Source organism: Drosophila albomicans, chromosome 3 (assembly GCF_009650485.2).
Source record: "Drosophila albomicans strain 15112-1751.03 chromosome 3, ASM965048v2, whole genome shotgun sequence".
Classification (NCBI taxonomy): domain Eukaryota; kingdom Metazoa; phylum Arthropoda; class Insecta; order Diptera; family Drosophilidae; genus Drosophila; species Drosophila albomicans.
In genome coordinates, this window is record NC_047629.2 from 49,712,312 (window position 1) to 49,731,349 (window position 19,038).

Consider the following 19,038-nt stretch of genomic DNA (forward strand, 5'->3'; position numbering starts at 1 on the left):
CACGTTAACAACCAAAAATTGGTTATTAAGAACAATAGTTTATAATACATCAGCCTAATTATATCTGAAACAAAATATAGGCTTTAGATATAAATTCTAAAATGATATAAGAATAAGTTTCGCCTTTAACTTATACTTGATAATGAGGTTTATTCAATTCTATTTGAATTAAAATAGTAGCTAAATTTATATTCATAGAATCGAAGAGTAGAAGTAGAACGGCTTTGCTTGGTGGCCAAAACTAAAGACAGCGTATTTTACTGTCCAGCAGACTTACATTTGTATGTTAGCTAGCGCAGTCTTACTTGTTTTATAGTTGTGCTTTAGATGCTTTCGAGGGTCTCCTCCACAATCCTCCTCCAAATCCAGTGTCCTACATTCTCCAGCCTCCCTCCAGCAAGAACAACACGCGTCATGGCCATATAAATTTTCTGCAATGAATGAATCAACTTTACGAACTTGGACACATGCGGACCTGCTTTATGGCCCACCCACAGGCCAAATCTCTGTGTGTGCCTGTCTTTTATGGTAGTGCTTTCTATCTGTGTGTGTGCGAGTGTGTGTGTGTGTGTGTGTGTGTTGGAGCAGTTCACTTGATATGACCGACTGAGTGACTGTCCCAACTTGAGCTTGTCAACGACATGTTCTGCGATGCCACCATAATTACACACACACACACACACACACAAACACAGTTACAGTTGGTGCTTACAGTTAGCAGACACAGTTAGAGCCAAAGATATTTGTATCTGATTTCTTATGGATTTAGTGTTCAGCACGCCCCGCAGCCAAAGATAGTGAGGAAGTGAGAAAGAGAGAGAGAGAGAGAGGAGCGAAAAAGAGAGAGCTTACTGCTGCTGCTGTCCAGAGCAACCATTGTCAAGATGGAAGATGGATTACCATAGCATCACTCCCCTCCTCCAACTCCCTTTATTTATCTCTTGGAATGGGGGGCGTGGCTGTTTGGGGGCAAGGCGTGCGTGTGTCTTGTTAAAACGGCCTGTCTGATTATTATCACCTTTTGCCAACTCTCTCTCTCCCTCTCTCTCTCTCTCTCTTTAACCCAAGCTGCAGTCATTGACACCAGCTTCAGCTACAGTTGTGGCTTAGTGCCACGCCCACTCTGGCGCCCAACAGCTCAACTGTCGCTGACAGCGAGACGCGACAAGCACACTGTGTGCCACACTGCAGCTTTTTGTGGCACCATTCAAATGCCGGCCAAATGAATCGCAGTTTTTGATTAGCAACTGCAGGCAGCAAGCTCTTTCTCTTCCTCTTCCTCTGCCCCTCTCTCTCTCTGTCGCTCTCTTTCGGGTTGCTGCGGCAACCAAACCTCTTTCTCACTCTGCCTCTCTCTCTCTCGCTCTCGCTTCATCACTCCCATGCTTGCCACTTTTGGGCATAACTCATTAGCGCCTAATTACAGTTGGTGGCTGTTTTAAATTAGTTTCACGCCGCCTGCCAAATATCCTTGCAATTTTCCTGATTACATTTCCACAATTTTTCGTTTGCCGCTAAAAATTGTGGTCAACACGTTTTGCTCGAACTTTCCAGTTAACTAATTAACGTCTTTAAAACCAATCCACTTTTTATGTTTTGCCTAATAGTTTACATAGCTTTAACCTGAAGTCCGTCTGTCCGTGACTTTAAATAGGAATTATTGCTTAAGTTTTAAAGTGAGCTTTAGGAAATTTGGTACTGATATCACTTTGGGATACAGCTAAAAGTTAGATATATATCAGTTGAATGATCTATGAAACAAATTCAAAATGTTGGCTTAGCTAATATGGAGTAATATCCTGACGTCCGTCTGTCCGTGATTTTAAATGCAAAGTACAGCCTCAGGTTTAAAGTTGTCTTTGTAAAATTTTCTGCGGATATTACTTGGAGATACATCTTAAAGTTAAATATATAACAGTTGTATTATCTCTCAAGCAAATTCATAATGTAGGCTTAGCTAACTTGTCGTATTATTCTGCTGTCTGTATGTCCAGGTCTTTTAATGTAAATTACTTGTTATGCTTTAAAACAAGGTTTAAGTTAAATGCCGATTGAGTTTTATCCTGACTTTAAATGTAAATTGCTGCTTCAGCTTTAAAGTATGCTTTAGGAAATTTGGTACTGATATCACTTTGAGATACAGCTAAAAGTTAGATGTATACCAGATGTATTATCTATGAAACAAATTCAAAATGTTGGCTTAGCTAATATGGAGTATTGTCCTGACGTCCGTCTGTCCGTGACTTTAAATGCAAATTGCATCCTTAGGTTTAAAGTTGTCTTCGTAAAATTTTCTGCGGATACTTGGAGATACATCTAAAAGTTAAATATATAGCAGCTGTATTATCTATCAAGCAAATTCGTAATGCATGCTTAGCTAACTTGTTGTATTATCCTGCTGTCTGTCTCTACAGGTCTTTCAATGTAAATTACTTGTTAAGCTTTAAAACAAGCTTTGTGAAAAATGCTGACTCAGTTTTATCCTGACGTCCGTCTGTCCGTGACTTTAAATGCACATTGCTGTTACACCTTTAAAGTAAACTTAGGGAAATTTGCTGCGGATGTGGCTTGGAGGTACAGCTACTAATTAGATGTAAACTAGATTTTTGGTAAACAATTGTTGTAAAAGCTATTAGCATTGTCCTGCTGTCCGTCTGTCCGTGACTTTTAAAGCGAATTTCTGGTTAAGCTTTAAGGCCAACTTAATGAAATTTGCCACTGATATAAAATGAAGTTTCAGGTACAAGTTAGATATAAAGCATCCGGATTATCTGTCATGCAAGTTTAAAATCCAGGCTTAGCTAATGTGAAGCATAATTCGGCTGTCCGTCTGACTGCAACTTTAAATGCAAATTAGTTGTTCATAAAAACTGCATCTGAGTTGCAGCTACGAATAATTTATAAATGAACTGGTTTGTATATTAAACAATTCCTGTAAAACAATAAAAATGCATTTATTACTCCATTTCACCATTAATCTGCATAGGTATTTAACCTTTGCTTCTTTTGCACAAAGACTGCTTATAAATTGCATTGACTCTGTTTGACCATTGTGCAAATGCTACTTAATCCATCAATTAGTCTTGCAATTTGCCCCACGGTCACGCTCTCTACACTTTTCTCATAATCTCTTTAATCTCCGTTAAAATTGAGCCTCACTCAAGCTTTAAATGCTTCGTACTTTTTTTTTTTTTGTTGTACGCATTTAAGACCACATAATCTCAAATATCGATTTTCATTCAAATACATAATAACTATGAGCGAACTTCATCATCGTTATCGTAATAATTATGAGAGAGCCGAGTTGAGGCCACAATTTACGACCTACATAAAACAATGCAGCTTATAAACTGCATAATTTAAACATATTTATGTTATGTATGTATGAGCTCATTTGTATAATAATTGCTGCAAGTCACTCTGCTGAACTCAATCATACCCTGCAGTGCGTTTTGAGGTAAGCTTGAAATGAATAATTGCTTTAAGATGCTCAGATTTATTTCGAAAAAGTTTCTTCCTTTCCTTGCTCTCTCTCTCTCTCTATCACTCTTATCGCTTTTCCTCTTTCCCTTTCAGAATTTCAATTGAGTGTCATTCGTATATTTAAAATGATTTTCTCATTCTGTTATTAATTCAATTAGAAACACATTGAAAACATGAGTTTTCGCTTAAAAACTACTTCATTTCTCTTTCTTGTTTATTTTCCCATTTATTTTATGGTTTGCTCCTTACTCAATTGCAATTAAATGAATACTGACAATTATTTATTTTACCTAGTTTGTTATTTAGTACTTTCAAAGTTTTACAATCAAACTGGTATTACATAGAAACAAACTAAAGTCGTAAAATTATTTTACTTCTTACTTCTAATGTTGGATTCAATGTTTAGTCGCGATAAGGAAGTCAACGAAATTCGAAATTTGTAGAAATTTAAATTTAAGTTATTATAGTATGGAGCTGGAATAATTAAGAAATTCATGTTAGCTTTCATAGATAAATAAAATAGACAAAAATCGATTTTTTAAACAAATTTTCTCTTTGAATTTACCACATTATCGCTTCATATAAAAATAAAGTACAGAAATTTAAATTTTTTCGGAATTTTAATTACCTGAAAAACAAAGTGGTTTTAATAGTTATGTATGTACTGTAGTTCATGTTTCTTCAACGCTTAATTATTTCCCGATTTGTCCCTCAAATCAAGTCTACTATTAATTAATTTCGTTTCTTTAATCTGTCACGCTATTTGTATTGATTCAATAAAAATTCTTTAATAAAAAATGTGTGCTTCCCGTTATACAAAATTCAGAGGAAAGGCTTCTTGAAACTTATTGTTTAATGTATTCATATACAAAATGTAAAACTGAGCAGCATTTAGAAAAGTTTTTCCGTTCGATAATTTTTTCATTATCGTTATAAATGTAAAACCTATGTTATACGGATTCTTCTGTTTAACTGAAGCATATAGAAATAATATAATAATATAATATAATAAATGTGAAACTTATTCGCATTCCTTTTTTTATATATAGAAGATAGATATAGAAATAATGAGAAAACTACTTTATTATTCCTTAATATAATTAAAAAACAAAACAAAAAATAATTCAAATTTGATAATTTGAAGTAGTCTTTAAACAGTTTCTGAATATACACGTAATGTTCATCTATATTTCAAGTGCAACTGATAAAATAAATCAACCAGCATACCTTTTAAGTATATAATATGTTTACAGGATATCATAACAAGCACAAATACAAATAAGAGGCACACATTGTGAATTCATACGAACTCAATCATTGGGCCAAAAAGTGCTTACAAGTAAATAAACTGGCCACGGAGATAGCTCACGCGATAAAATGAGAAATGTTGCTTGTTGCCAATGTTGTTGCGTTCTTGTTCTTGTTGTTGTTGTTGTTGCTGTGCAAACCAATAAAATCAATTAAAAGGCACTCAGCATGCAAACAATTATATGCAAATTCATTTATACACGACTTCTCACACACACAAACACAAGCACGCACACCTAAGAGAGAATGCGAGAGCGAGAGAGAGACTTTTAGTCAAGGCAAAGTCAAAGCGTGCAGAAAACGATTTTGTGCACGTATTTGCATAAAGAAAATAAAAAAAAAAACGAAATTGAATGAACTGCAAATAAATAAATACACGACAAGGTGAGCGACAACTCTAGAGCAAAGTGTTGCCAAACCAGCCAGGAAGAAAGGCCAATCAAAGCCCATAGACAGGCAAAGGCAAAGGCAGGCTGAAAGTTTGAAAGCAATCGCACTCTGTAACTGAACCTGTTGCGCGCCACAACAGAAACACGAAACAAGCAACAACAACTCAGACCCAAAATGAAAAGTTTAAGCCTGACAAACGGAACACTTTAAAGCGCCAGCGGCGGCAGCAACAGCAACAATTGTGAAACAAACTGAACTGAAACATTGTCCCGGGCCACGCAACGACGTTCAAAGAGCAAACTGCAATTGAATTGAAAGTAGTCTTTCAATTTGAATATAAGAGCGCAATGAGCGTGTGTTGCGCAGGCGCACAGCAAAATTGGAACACACATATAATATAGCGGAAACTGAAAGCGAAACGCTAAAGCAAGCAACAGTTACGGAGAGAGAGAAAGAGAGCACGCCACAATTGATAAGCTGAGCGAGAGACGAATGGAAACGAAATGAAACGTTTAACATCTCAATTGTGCTGCATGGGGGTGGGCAGCAGCTCGTTAGCAATGCGCTGCGGCAGCGCTGCCACGGCTATGCCCAGCAATTCCATTTCGTTTCGTTTGTCGCTGCTCTTTGGCAGCGCTCTTTGCACTCCCACTGGGACTCTCGCTCACCCTCTTTGTCGCGGCCGAAGCGCTGCTTCGACGAGAGCCGAAGACAGTTCGCGTGCCATCGTTTCGTCCAGCAGTGCAGACACGAGTGTCTGTTAGAGATACTTAGCAAGCAGTCAGCAGGCAGGCAAGCAATCAGTTCGTATTTAACATTCGTCGTGCAAGCAACGCTGCCAGTTACAAATTGCTGTGCGTCGTGTTTGGCTCCCCAAGTGCTACAAACGTACAACAAACGCTATCATTAGTCTTCGTTAGGCGGTCTTTGTGTCAACAACGTGTTGCTCCACACACACAAAACGTAAAGAAGAAATTTTGCGTGATCCCTTGCACCACCCCCGCCCCCCAAATAACGAGTGTGTCCGTGTGCGATTCGTGCGTGCGTCTCGTTAATCTTTGATAAACACAGCAAACAAGAAAAGGAAGAAGAAAAAGACGAGCAAACAGCAAAAACAAAAGAAGTGTTGCCTATTTTAAGGCGCTGTGAAAAAGTGAGTTTAGCACACACAAAAAAATACAGTGCAACAAGTTAGAACAACTTTAAAGTGCGTGCAATTACGAAGCAACAAACCAACAACAACAACAAAGCTTCGACAAATTAATTTTTGGCAGCCTCTCATCAACGTCATCATCGCTGTCGTAATCATCCGCATAGCAAGTAAGTTCAACTCATGCGAAAGTAAAATAAAAAGCGAGCGAGCGAGCGAACGAAAGTTTAATATTTGTGCAGCCTGCTTTTGGGCGCATTACGAGAGTTGTAAATGCTTTGTGGGTCAATGGACGTCATGCAAATAACAATGTGGAAAGTGAGCGCGGCAAGTGCTGAAAATGAGACTACTTTGAGAGGCGCCTCTTTGCCCCCTAAATAGCGTACACTTAACGAAACTTGGCGCAAATAAAAATAAAGCAAACAAAACAGAACAGAACAGAACAGACGGACGGACAGACGGACGGACAGACGGACGGAAATCAAACAGAATACATCTCTCATCTAGAAATTCGTGGAAATTGAAATGAAAAAGAAAAGTGTGCGAGAAAAAGTTCTTTGGCTAAATTCAATTCGACACTCGACACGGCATAAATGTAATTTAATGTGATCCCTTTTCCAAAAACTGACAAATTACACAAATTTTGCTTTTAAAACTGTGGAGCAGAGTTCGTTTAAAAGCTACAAAAACCCAGAATATAATAGACTGCGTATGTGAAATGTTTCGAGCCAAAAACTAAATCACTGTCATTGTGGTCGGAGATTCACAAGCCACACACACAAAGAGAAAGAGATAGAAAGCGAGTGAATGTGAAAGAGGAACCGAGAGTGAATCACAGTGGATGCTGGGGGAAACTATTGTTAGGCAATGATTTGCAATTTGTTTGAAAAATGCATTTACAACCGCAGAAACAAACAGAAGCAGACCAAAACCCAACTCTTTTCCCCTCTTCTTCTTTTTGCTGACTGGGCTTAGTCGTGAGCAAATAAAAAGCCATAAACAAACGCACACACACACACACACATAGAAGTCGTAGATACTTTAGCCAACTTCACTTGAAAAGCGAAAGCGAGACAGAGTGTAGAGATAAATTGCATGAGAAAATGCTAAATGCAACCGCAACGTCAATTGCTGGGCAAACCGAGAGCTGAGCTAGCAAACTGGTAACTGGTAACTGGCAACTGGCAAACTGGCCACGCCCCCTGAAAACACGACTTCATCTGATTCTGCTTCTTCTTCTTCAACTACTACCTCATCATGAGGCAAAGTCGCGACAATTCTTGGGGACTCCAACAAACAGCTTTTAGCGTTTGCTCCACTTTACCGCAAAGCAAAAGCAGCGCACAGCACTTTTCGCTGTTGTTTGCCGTCAACCACGCCCCCTTCTCTCAACCCTTCTCAACCCCTTCTCTCTCCCTTCTCTCTCTCTCTCCCACCCTTTGGCCATTTGCTGCTGCTACTTCACTTATCCGACTGCTGCATTCAATTGCTTGCAATTACAAGTGAAATGCAAAATGTGTGCCAAAGTATCCAACAGATACTTAAAGCCAGCTACAGATACAATTGCAGCTGCCAGTTTTTGCCAGTGATATGACTGAAATGCCAATATTCATGTTGCCAATTTGCAGTTGAGGAAGATTAGAAATGAAGCTGAGGAAATGCGGCAATGGGAATTGAAATTGATGAAGACATATGAGTGAAGAACTTTACTACATTACTATAATTCATATAGATAATTATTGGCATTAATTTATAGCCGAATTATTGAAGTGAAAGGAACAACAACAAATTGTGAGCTATGAAAATAGTTAAACCATTTAACTATTTACTTTTCATTTACAAAATAAAACAATTTTGTACTAGAAAACTTTATCAAATTGTGATTATTCATATAGAAAATTATTGACATCTATGTATAGCTTAATTATAAAAGAGCAAACTGAAACTGATACCAATCATAAATTAAAATTAAGCTCCTTTAGTATTGCATTTCATTTACAAATAGAGAATAGTTTTAACTACAAAAAAATGTATTAAAAAACTATAATTCATATAGATAATTATTGACATTAATTTATGGCCAAATTATTGAAGTGAAACTAAGAACAACAAATTGTGAGCTAGGAAAATAGTTAAATGATTTTAATTCAGGACACATTTTTTACTAGAAAACTTTATCAAATGGTGATTACTCAAATAAATTATTAGTTTACTGCTTAATTATTGAAGTGCAAACTGAAGGCAAATATCAACAAAAATGATAAACGATTTACGAAGTTACGCATTTAATTTACAAATAGAAAAATTATTTTCAAACAAAACTTTATTAAAATACTATAATTCATAAAGATTATTAGTGGCATTAATTTATGGCTAAATTAAAAAGCAATAAAACAAAAAATGATAAACGAGTCAAATTTATTTATCTATTTAAGATTTGCATATCATTTGCAATTTGAAAATATTTTTTCATTTCATTTAATTAACATTAACTAAAAATGATGAAAGAGTCAGATTGTTAAACTACTTTAGTTTTCCATACAATTTATGAACGTGAAAATATTTTCAACTTTTATTAGTATTTTAAATCAAATTAGTATTCATATTCATATAAATAATAATGGCAATTAATTGCTGTTGAAATGATGAACGAGACAAATACATAGCTAAACAAGTTTAGCTTTGCAAATGTTGAATAATTTGTATTTATAATAAATATAATAATTCATAAAAATAACAATTAGTGGCATTAGTTGTTGACTGGATTATTGAAGCGGCACTAAAAGCGTATTATTTAATTAACATCTAAAATAATGAACGAGTCAAATAGGAGAACTATTTGAGTTTCGCATATCAAATTACAAATAGAAAATACTTTTTCATTATTACGCAAATTTATAGTTCATTTAATCAAGCGAAAAATGAATGTTAAGCTCATTTATTTCGATTTTGTTGAAATTAAAATGTGAATTCATTATTGAAAATAATAGCTTCATATAATTTAAGTTTTGATGGATACTTAAATTTAAAAGCTTTAATAAATTATGCAATATGAGTGAAGTATCAAATAATCTTGCGAAAATCACCGCAATATATTTTATTGCTTTCCAATTTTACAAACTTTTTTATTTACATAAATACATTTCATATATTATATACATATATTAACATTTTCTTTAGCAAATGTAAATATATTTGACCTTCATATGAAATTTACAATATATATTTCAGTTTTATTTGGTTTGCATATTTTATACACAGTGAAAGTGAATTTAAAATCATCGTCAAGCAATCAGTATTTGTTGTTATTATTATTATTAACAGTAATATTTATATTTACAAGTTATGTATTTTCATTTATTTATTTTTTACTTGCAGTGTTTATTTACTTTCTGTTTTACTTACTGAATTTATTCACTGAAACCTTCAGCATTTGATAGAAACAATGAAAATGATTTAAATGAAAAACTTTAAGCAAACGTGTTGTAAAAAAAAGTAAATACAAAATAAATCTGCTTGTGTTTGTTTTCTTATGAGAAGAAAAGCATTAAATGGCATTGACTTATAGAATATGAAATTTTTTTAACGAAGTAAAGTAACAAAAGTGTTTAACAAGCTTTTGTTGATAACACTGCTAAATAATGAAATATGAACTTAAAGAAAAGTGCAAATAAAATGAGTTAAAATCAAATGGAGAATATAAATATTTTTGAATAATAATTGGTAAAATATGTGTAATTTGTAGACAAGTGAGAAAGCTAAAGTCGAGTGTGCTCGAATGTAAGATACCTGTTACCCATTGTGAATAAACGAAAAACAATGTGGTATTAATTTAGAAATATATCAAAATAAAATACTGCAAAAATACCTAAACATACCGAAGGATGTAGATGGTATATCGATATTGTATTGAATTGTATGTACTACCATACTACCCAAAATATACCATAGAGTGCAAAATATACCGGAGTCTATAAATGGGATATATTAAATAATTCCACACAAAAAATCCCTTACTACTCAAAATATACCATAGAGTGCAAAATATACCGGAGTTTATATTTGGTATATCGATGTAGTTCTACAAAAAAAACCTTATTACTCAAAATATACCATAGAGTGCAAAATATACCGGAGTTTATATTTGGTATATCGATATAGTACTACAAAAAAAACCTTATTACTCAAAATATACCATAGAGTGCAAAATATACCGGAGTTTATATTTGGTATATCGATATAGTACTACAAAAAATACCTTACTACTCAAAATATACCATAGAGTGCAAAATATACCGGAGTTTATATTTGGTATATCGATATAGTACTACAAAAAAATACCTTACTACTCAAAATATACCATAGAGTGCAAAATATAATTTGCCAAATCTACTAAATGAAATAGTTTCTACATTTTGTATCTGATCGTAACAAAATTGTTGGAATCATAAAGACTATAGACTAAAATCTCTTTTAGTCTCTGAAATACAGTGTTTTATATGGGCAGACGGACTTGGTTATATCTTTAAAAGCAATTTATTGTGCAAACTATTTTGATTCAATTAACCAAAGCGCGTATAAGTTCTATGTCAGATTTAGTTTAAAATAAATGCAGCGGCTTTTGTTTTAAATAAACTCTGGACTTAATTCAATTGTTGCACAAAACTTTTTGACAGTTGGCAAGTAGCAGGACAATGGAGAAAGAGAGCATAGGCAATCAATCGAGTAGAGTCTCAGGGCTTGGCTTTGCCTGCCAATTAACATGTCAGTCGATTGTAATTGCCGCCAAAGAAAGTGAGTCCAAGTCGAAGTTGAAGTCGAGAGCCGGAAGTTATTGGTCGTGCTCGCGAAAGCTTTTCCGGCATTTGAGTTTTCTTCTTTCAAAGTTGTAAGTTTTGTGAAGTCAGCCACGCGATTGTTGACATGACTGACATGGCTGCTGGCCGCAGTTTTTCCGTTGTTTAGCTCGAATCAATTAAATTTTACACCTGCTGCTGCCTTGACCGGGAATGTCAGGCAAAAGAGATCAAGAATGGGTTTATTCTTATCTAAAAATCTGAGCGCCACACAAATGAAATGTCACGCAAGGCAAATGAAATGTGAGACAAGCGCACAGAACGAAGAAGGGAAAAAAATGCCAAAGTGGGGAGCGGCCAGGAAGCTATTAAATCTACATAAAATTGCAGAAAACTTGGCATGTTCAGCAATTACAACTCAATGTTGAGGGTTGTAGAAGGGGAAGGGGAAGCTTGGCGCACCTTTTAACTGACATGCTCATCTGAATACGAATACAAGCAAAAATGTTGTTGTTGTGGTCGTTGTAGTGCTTGTTGTTGTTGCTGGTTGCTGCTGCTGCAACTTAAGAGCTGTTAGAAAATTGCACTTGCCAGCCAGCCAGGCGAAGAGAGAGGAGAAGGGAGGGAGGGGACAGCAGCCGCGAAGTGGGCGTGTGAAAAAAGAATTAAAGTCAAGTGAGCGCACTGAGACTGAATACATAAAACGAACTCAGTGTGCGAGGCGTGGCTGCAGCAGCAACAGCAACTCGAGCAACCACATTGCTAGCAACAACAGCAGCAACAACAACAGCAGCAATCGCCACGTCAACGTCAACGAAAAAGAAAAGCCGGAAAAATGCCCAAGTTGTTTGGTTGGCCACACACACAATGGACGACGACGACGACGACGGCGACAACAACGCGCGAGTGTGCTGAGCAGGATCACAGAGGGTCCTTTGGGGTCCTGCCTGACTCTGCACTGCTATTTGCCATTTGCAGTTTTTTAGAGGTATAATTTTCGGCGCGACATTTGACGCGACAGGCAGCCAAAGCGAGCGACTCCGTCAAGAATTTTTACATAAAATATTTCAACAACTAAAAAAAAAGCGACAATCGAGTGTGCTCGACTGTGAGATATCCACAACACAGCTCTAATAAAATTTAAACAAAGAAGTAGTATTTTTAAAGTATACCAAATTAGTATTCCAACAAATTTTAAAATATACAAACTGTTATATTTGGTATAACAAAATACTACTGCATTCAGAATATACCAAAAATTAGTTATAATTAAATTATGTCAAATTAATGTACTGAAAAAATACTAAAATGTACATAAGGGAGTTTTGGTATATACCATAAAATATTCCATAAAACAGTAAAACAGTGCTGTTTTATTATTGAAACATACCAAAATAATATATCATAGATACCTAAATATACCAAACACTATATTCGGTATATCGGTACACAACTACTTTTTAAAAATACCTTACAAAAAAAGTAGGACAGTGTGGTATTATTATTAAAATATAAATATACTGAAAAATAATAAAATATACCTAGGGTATATCGATACAATATTATATTTTAAATATACCATAAAAACAGTAAAACAGCGCGGTATTATTAATAAAATATACTGAATTAATATACTGACAGAATATGAATCTTTACCGAAGGCTATGTTTGGTATATCGATGCACTAGAACATTATAAATATATCATGAAGTACCAAGTACTAAAATATACCGAAGACTATATTTGGTATATTGATACAAATACCAAATACTAAAATATATTAAAGGCTATATTTGATACACTATTATATTCTAAATATACCATATAATACAAAATATACCAAGATTGTCAGCCGAAGCGAATCTTTTGCATACTTTTGCTGGAGGCACAATGTTATAATACCCTCCTACCCTCAGGGTAGTGGGTATACAAATAGTTAAGGGGCAGAGAAAACGTGTGTAGCAGGCAAGCGCTTTAAAAAAGCGCTCCAATTAATTTGGCGACTCTCGAAGTTGAAAGTCGGCTGTGTTGCATGTGTTTAAAATATCGTTGCCGTTGCTTAAGTGGCCATTGCTTTGGCTGTGGGCCACATCAAAGAGCCGCATTCCAGCCGAGAGAGAAGAAAGCGAGTCCCAAAATGCGGGCAATGAGAGTGAGAATGAATTATTTTTGGACCAAGACAAACACAAAATATTTTCTGGCTAGCCAACAAATGCCTAAGGGCGACCAAGCGAACGATGTGAGTGTGTGTGTGGGTCGAGTTGCAAAATTAATTAGCATAGCATCTGAGAGTGGGAGATAGAGAAAGAGAGAGAGAGAGTAGAGGTAGAAATTGGTTTTGTTTAACAACTGCAAATACGGAAACGAGCAAAGAGAAAGGAAATGGAAAAGCAGAGCTCAACCGAGCAGCAGATAAGCAATATGTATATGAGGTCAAAGGGTCAGGAAACGGCAAATGCATAAATTGATAGCAAAAATCTGAATGAGTAGAGGAACAAAATCGAAAAAAATCGCAATACAAATGCGACAAAACGTTTGCTCAACAAATTCCGAATGTAATTGAAAACCAACTATCGATTGAACCCGCGCATTTTGTTAGCCAAAAAAACATCAGCTTAATTATGATTACAAAATTTTGCAGGCAGCTGACAATGAGAAGAAGATGAGATGAGATGAAGATGAAGACGTTGCCCACAGGCCATTGAAATCCTTTCCAATTTCCGCTCGGCAGCGAAACCTTTACCGTTAGTTTAATTTGTTAGATTAGTAAACAAATGAAAATTAATTGAAGCAAACAGAAAAACTTAACCTCGGGCAGGCGAGCAGCGCGAAAACCGACAAACCAAAAAGCAAAACCCGAAGCACAAAACTTTTTCCCTGATGCCATAGATAAACGCTTGTCGTCGTCTGTCTGTCTTACTCACTCACTCACTCACTCACTCACTCACTCACTCACTCATTCACTCATTCGTTTACTGAGTTTTGGGTGGCCCGGCAAATTGTTGTCGAAGTTTTTGGTTTTGGGAAAGCACGTTAACGGGGCGTATGCGCAATGTCTTTATTGAAGTCGCTGGCGAAATAAAGCAAAGCAGATGTGATTAACTTAATTGTTTGCCGTAATCTTCGATTTGCGGCACTTTAGCTGCACCTCCTCCCCCCCTCACACACACACTCACACACACACACAGAACTGCAAATAATGATTAACGCTGCTAGTTGAAGGTCTAAGCGCATTTTAATGGCATTGACCAGGACAAAGTAAGAGGGCGTAAAAATAGGAAAAGTGGGAAGAAAAGTGGAGAAGAGACAGAGGATGGGGAGAAAAAGTGGGAGAAAGTAAGAGGAAAATAGGAGAAGGGACTGAGGATGGAGAAAGCGAACAAAAGCGCGTTGTCGGCATTATAAACGTAATAACAGACGAAAGGCTACAACAAAACAAATAAATGGCGACAGCCACAAAGCAGAACAAAAAAAAAGAAAGCAAACAGGACAACGGCGCCCAAGCAGGACGAAAGCAATGCAAAGCAAAACAAAACAATCGAAAATTATAAAATAACAAAAGGCGCTTGCCATCGATTGAACAAAATCTTTTTATGTATGCGAAGCAGCAGCGAGGATCCTCAGACACACATACACAGAAAGAGAAGGAGAAGAAGAGTGAAAGAGAAAGAGAGAGAGAGCGAGTGAAAGCGATTGTCCTTTTTGGCGTACGCGTCACGTATTGTCAATAAAAAAATAATAATAAGACACAATAAATTTTTACCTTTAACGAGTGCCGAGCGCAGTGTCTGGCAAACCGAAAAGGGGTGAGTGAGGGCAGAGGGGTAAGTCGAGAAGGGGGGTGGCAGGCAACATGCGTGCCACAGCGTGTCCGTGCTCTTTGCTCCGCTTTCGCTTTTGTGTGTAAATGTGTAATGTGCGCCATGCTCGAAATATATATAGGAATAAAAAAAAAAAGAAAATAAACACGAGGCAAAGTAGGGACAAGGAAATAGCGGGTGAGTGGCGGGTGCAAAAGGCTGCAAAAAGCAAACAAAGGCAATGACACGAAACGACGACAAGAACAACTACAACAACAACAACAGCAACAACAATAACAGCTACAACAAGAAGCAAACAAATAAAAGGCGCAACAATTGCAGAGAGAGCGAAGCGAATGTGTATATAGAATGTACTATATACTTTATATGGAGGAGTATGGTGGGGACTGTACTTTATGCGTAGCCTGCTCCCTCATCCCCTCTCCCTCTCTCTCTTCTCTACTTTCCCCTCTCCCCCATTCTTACATTCGCAAAGTGCGTGTGTAATTGAAACTAGGCGCCCTTTTGGATCTGCGTATTTCTGCTGCTGCTTCTTCTTCTTGTTCCGCTCGGATTTATGTGCAGCGAAGGCCACTGAACCGAGCGGAAAGTTATGCACATTAGGGTTACCATGCTGCATGTATTAAAAGCGCAACCCTAATGTGCGTATCATGAGTGCGGATTAAAAGTGCTTAGCAGTCATGTATACAAATCAGTGAATTGAGGTGTTTAGATTTTATAATGATTATAATTAATCTGCAATCCTACGGTGAATATAGATTATCTAAAGATACTAGGATTACTTGAAGAATCAACATTTAAAGCAGGTTATATATATTTTAGTGAAGTATACATTAATTTAATGGAAACAAGTTTTTCAGCAATAAAATCATCGAGTAAATCATGGAGTAAAAGATTTTATTAAGAAAAGAATAAATTAGTTAGGACCGTAATATAATGATATTTCGACGTGTAAATATCATCCAATCAAAATATTTCTTATAAAATTTAAGGTAACCAATATGCAGAATGTAAAAATAATAAGATTTATTATTAACTTCTTATAAATATGAATTATACGCCTACAATTAGTGCTATTGATTATTAGGACAAATAATGTCCAAAATAATTAAATTATATAATATATATATAATATATAGATAAGATCTATATAATAATATTATTTTTTATAGATAAGATCTACATAATATTAATATCTTATATTGATATAGATTTTGTAGATAATATCTATATAATAATTATATTTTTTATAGATCTTATATAAACAGAAACAACTAAGAATAGCATGAATATAAATTATGTTTAATAGTTTAGCCATAAAGTACAACAGCAATTGAACATAATAAACCTATTAGCTGTTAATAGTTTTGTTAAGCAAATTAGTTAATTTGTGTGATATTTTATAACTCCAATAAAGCGACAAAAGTGGGAAGTTGTTTATTTGTTTAGTGTACTCTTTGATTATAATTGAAACGAAAACCGAGTAGGAAAAAAGAACAGTCATAGTTGCTAAGGAAGTAGAAAGTTGTAATTACATATCATTACCAAAGTTGTGGAACAATAAAAGCCTATGAACACTGATATGATTAATATGTAAAAATAATGTTGAGAAATTTGGAATGACAAAAAAAAACGGCAGAGTCAGTCGGGACTTGGTTGATAATTCAGTATTTTTCGTACTCTGCGGTATATTTTGAATGTGGTGCGCTATCAATGGACTAAATATATAGACATTGATATATTTAAGTAATTTTATAAAATAATAAATTGGTATATATAATGAATAATACTGTTTTGCTTTCATTGAAAAGGAGTAATTATAATTTTACAGTTATAAGTTAGGATATTAACAATGGATATTTAATTAACGTCAATACAAAGATGATGGATTCTGCCTATTAATAATGCAATAGGGAATTTTGGTATATTTTTAATGTCCTACTATTAGCCTTCGATATATTTTAGTATTTTTACGGAGTAACAATTAGATATATTTTAATACCATTTTGTTAGTTTAGGATATTAACATAGGATTATTAATTCTAGCCAATATAAGTAAATGGTTTAACTGAGTAAATTAAATATTGTCAAAGTAAACCCAAAACAATCCAATTATATTAAGAGTAGCTTAAGTTTAAAAAAATTCGTAGAAATCTTTTATATGACGAATAAGTTGCTTTAAGTTAAGCTTAGATTTGAAAGAAATTGCTCAAATTTTGCAAAAGAAAAATGCTTTCATTTGATTGCAAGATATTTAGTTTAATTTGTTGTCTCAGCTTTTAGAAGCAAATGAATATTTGAGGTTTATGTACCATAGAATGCGTTGAATGTGGAATCCTCGCTTTAGTTGTAAGCTCAGATCAATTAAGTTGAGTCGCTTAGTCAAAGCAGAGTTTGGAGTAGTAGTGAGGAATGATAGCACTCAGCTTGGACAATTTAGCATTTGGTGAACAGCGTAATGCAATCCCCTAATAATATCCACTTGAAATGTGAAGCACTCTAAAGCTATCCCCAGTGACTTGACCCGCATTGTGGATGCAATAAAAAAGCGAGCACGAAAAGGAGAAGAAGGGGAGGAAGGGAGGGAGTAGAGGGAAGCTGTTGCAGCTGCTGTTCCACAGGTCAGCGCACTTGCTTCAAATGCTAATTCAAGCGTCCAGTTCTCAGCTGCCCCAACGTCGATCCCCCTCAGTTTTTTTCCCCTTCCCCTTGGCCGTCTCGAGTTTGTCGGACACTTTTGGGTGAAGAGGGGGAGAAGTGGTTGGTGGGGTTATGCATTTTTAGACAGAGCTATTTGGCCCGTTTGCTTTACCTAATTCCACAATGTCTAGACGCGAAGCTGTTGCTAGCAGCGCATTTTTTTTCCCAACCAGCCAGCGAGTTTGTCTTTTGGCTGTGCCACAACAAAATGGGGGAAGGGGGAGGAGGACGAGTGCAGCAGAAAGCAACGGATAAATATGCAAAAGAAAGAAACACAATATTTGTAAAAAGGACTACAGACAATTTGCCTTTAAATAGAGCGTGGCACTTCAAACAAGCGAAACCGACGACGGGTCGATGTCAGGCGGGGGAGAAGGTGGGAGAACAACACGTCAAAAAAAAAAAAATAAAAATAAATAAATAAAAAAAAAAAGAAAGCTGAAAGAAAAACATGATAGCAGCAGGGAAAAATGAGAGAAAAACTGAAGAGAAGCACGAAAGCAAAGGGAAACGAAATCAAGAAAATGAAAAGAAAATAATATAACGAGCGCATATTAAAGTGGGTTTATTTATTTTGCGCTCGACGCTGTTGCCATTCGCTGAACAGCAGCGAAAACAAGAGATTCCTGTCGTCCTGCCCCCCTGTTCCCCCCACCCGGTGAGTCTCTGCAACAGTCCAAGAGTAAATGCGAATGCGGATGCGTTGAGTTGAGTTCAGTTGTCTGTCTGTGTGTGTTTCTTGTTCCCCTTTGTGAGCGAGTGCTTTGTGTTTATTAAAAAATAATTTCCATGCTCAACTTGGCACACAGCCTAAGCCCCCCGCTTAAGACGCAAGTGTGTACAAGGGTGTAAGAGTGTGTAAGAGTGTGTGTGTGTAGCAAGCTATCAACAGTTTACATTCTCGAGATTGCGTCGGGGACATTTGAAACAATAAGCCTCGAAGCTGTCGCCAGTCTACACAAAAAAAAAAACTCAAATTCAAATTCAATAATACGAATACTTTGCACAAATGCTAGAGGGGGGAGGTGGGGTAACAGGGCGACAACACTAAATAATTCAGCAGGACACACACACATTTATATGTTGTATAAGAAAGCGAAGAGCGAAGGATAAAAAAATGTAAATCTGTGATTTTAATGCGTTTGCCAACTGTAAACATAAACCCGAAATATTACAAAACTTGTGCAAACAGGCAAAGGGAGAGCAATAAAAACGAAAAAAAAGAAAACAGAAGAAATAACAAAGAAAAAAATACAACAAAATGGAAAGAGGAAATGAATGCGAATGGTGAATGCGCGTATGTCAATTTAATGGGCGGAAATTTCTCGACTGAAAAGTGAAATGTAGTGTGGTGTCTGGTGAGTGGTGAGTGGGTGGTGCGTTGGGTGGT

At 35.9% G+C, this 19,038-nt stretch overlaps 1 protein-coding gene across 1 annotated transcript in view; it reads left to right on the top strand.

Moving 5' to 3' along the window:
* Positions 1–6,427: 6,427 nt before the first annotated feature.
* The window catches only part of LOC117566409 (connectin), a 63,364-nt gene continuing 50,753 nt past the window's right edge, over positions 6,428–19,038 (top strand). Inside the window, exon 1 of the mRNA XM_034245930.2 lies at positions 6,428–6,501. The gene's annotated coding sequence lies outside the window, so the exon portion shown is untranslated. The remainder of the gene's footprint in view (positions 6,502–19,038) is intronic.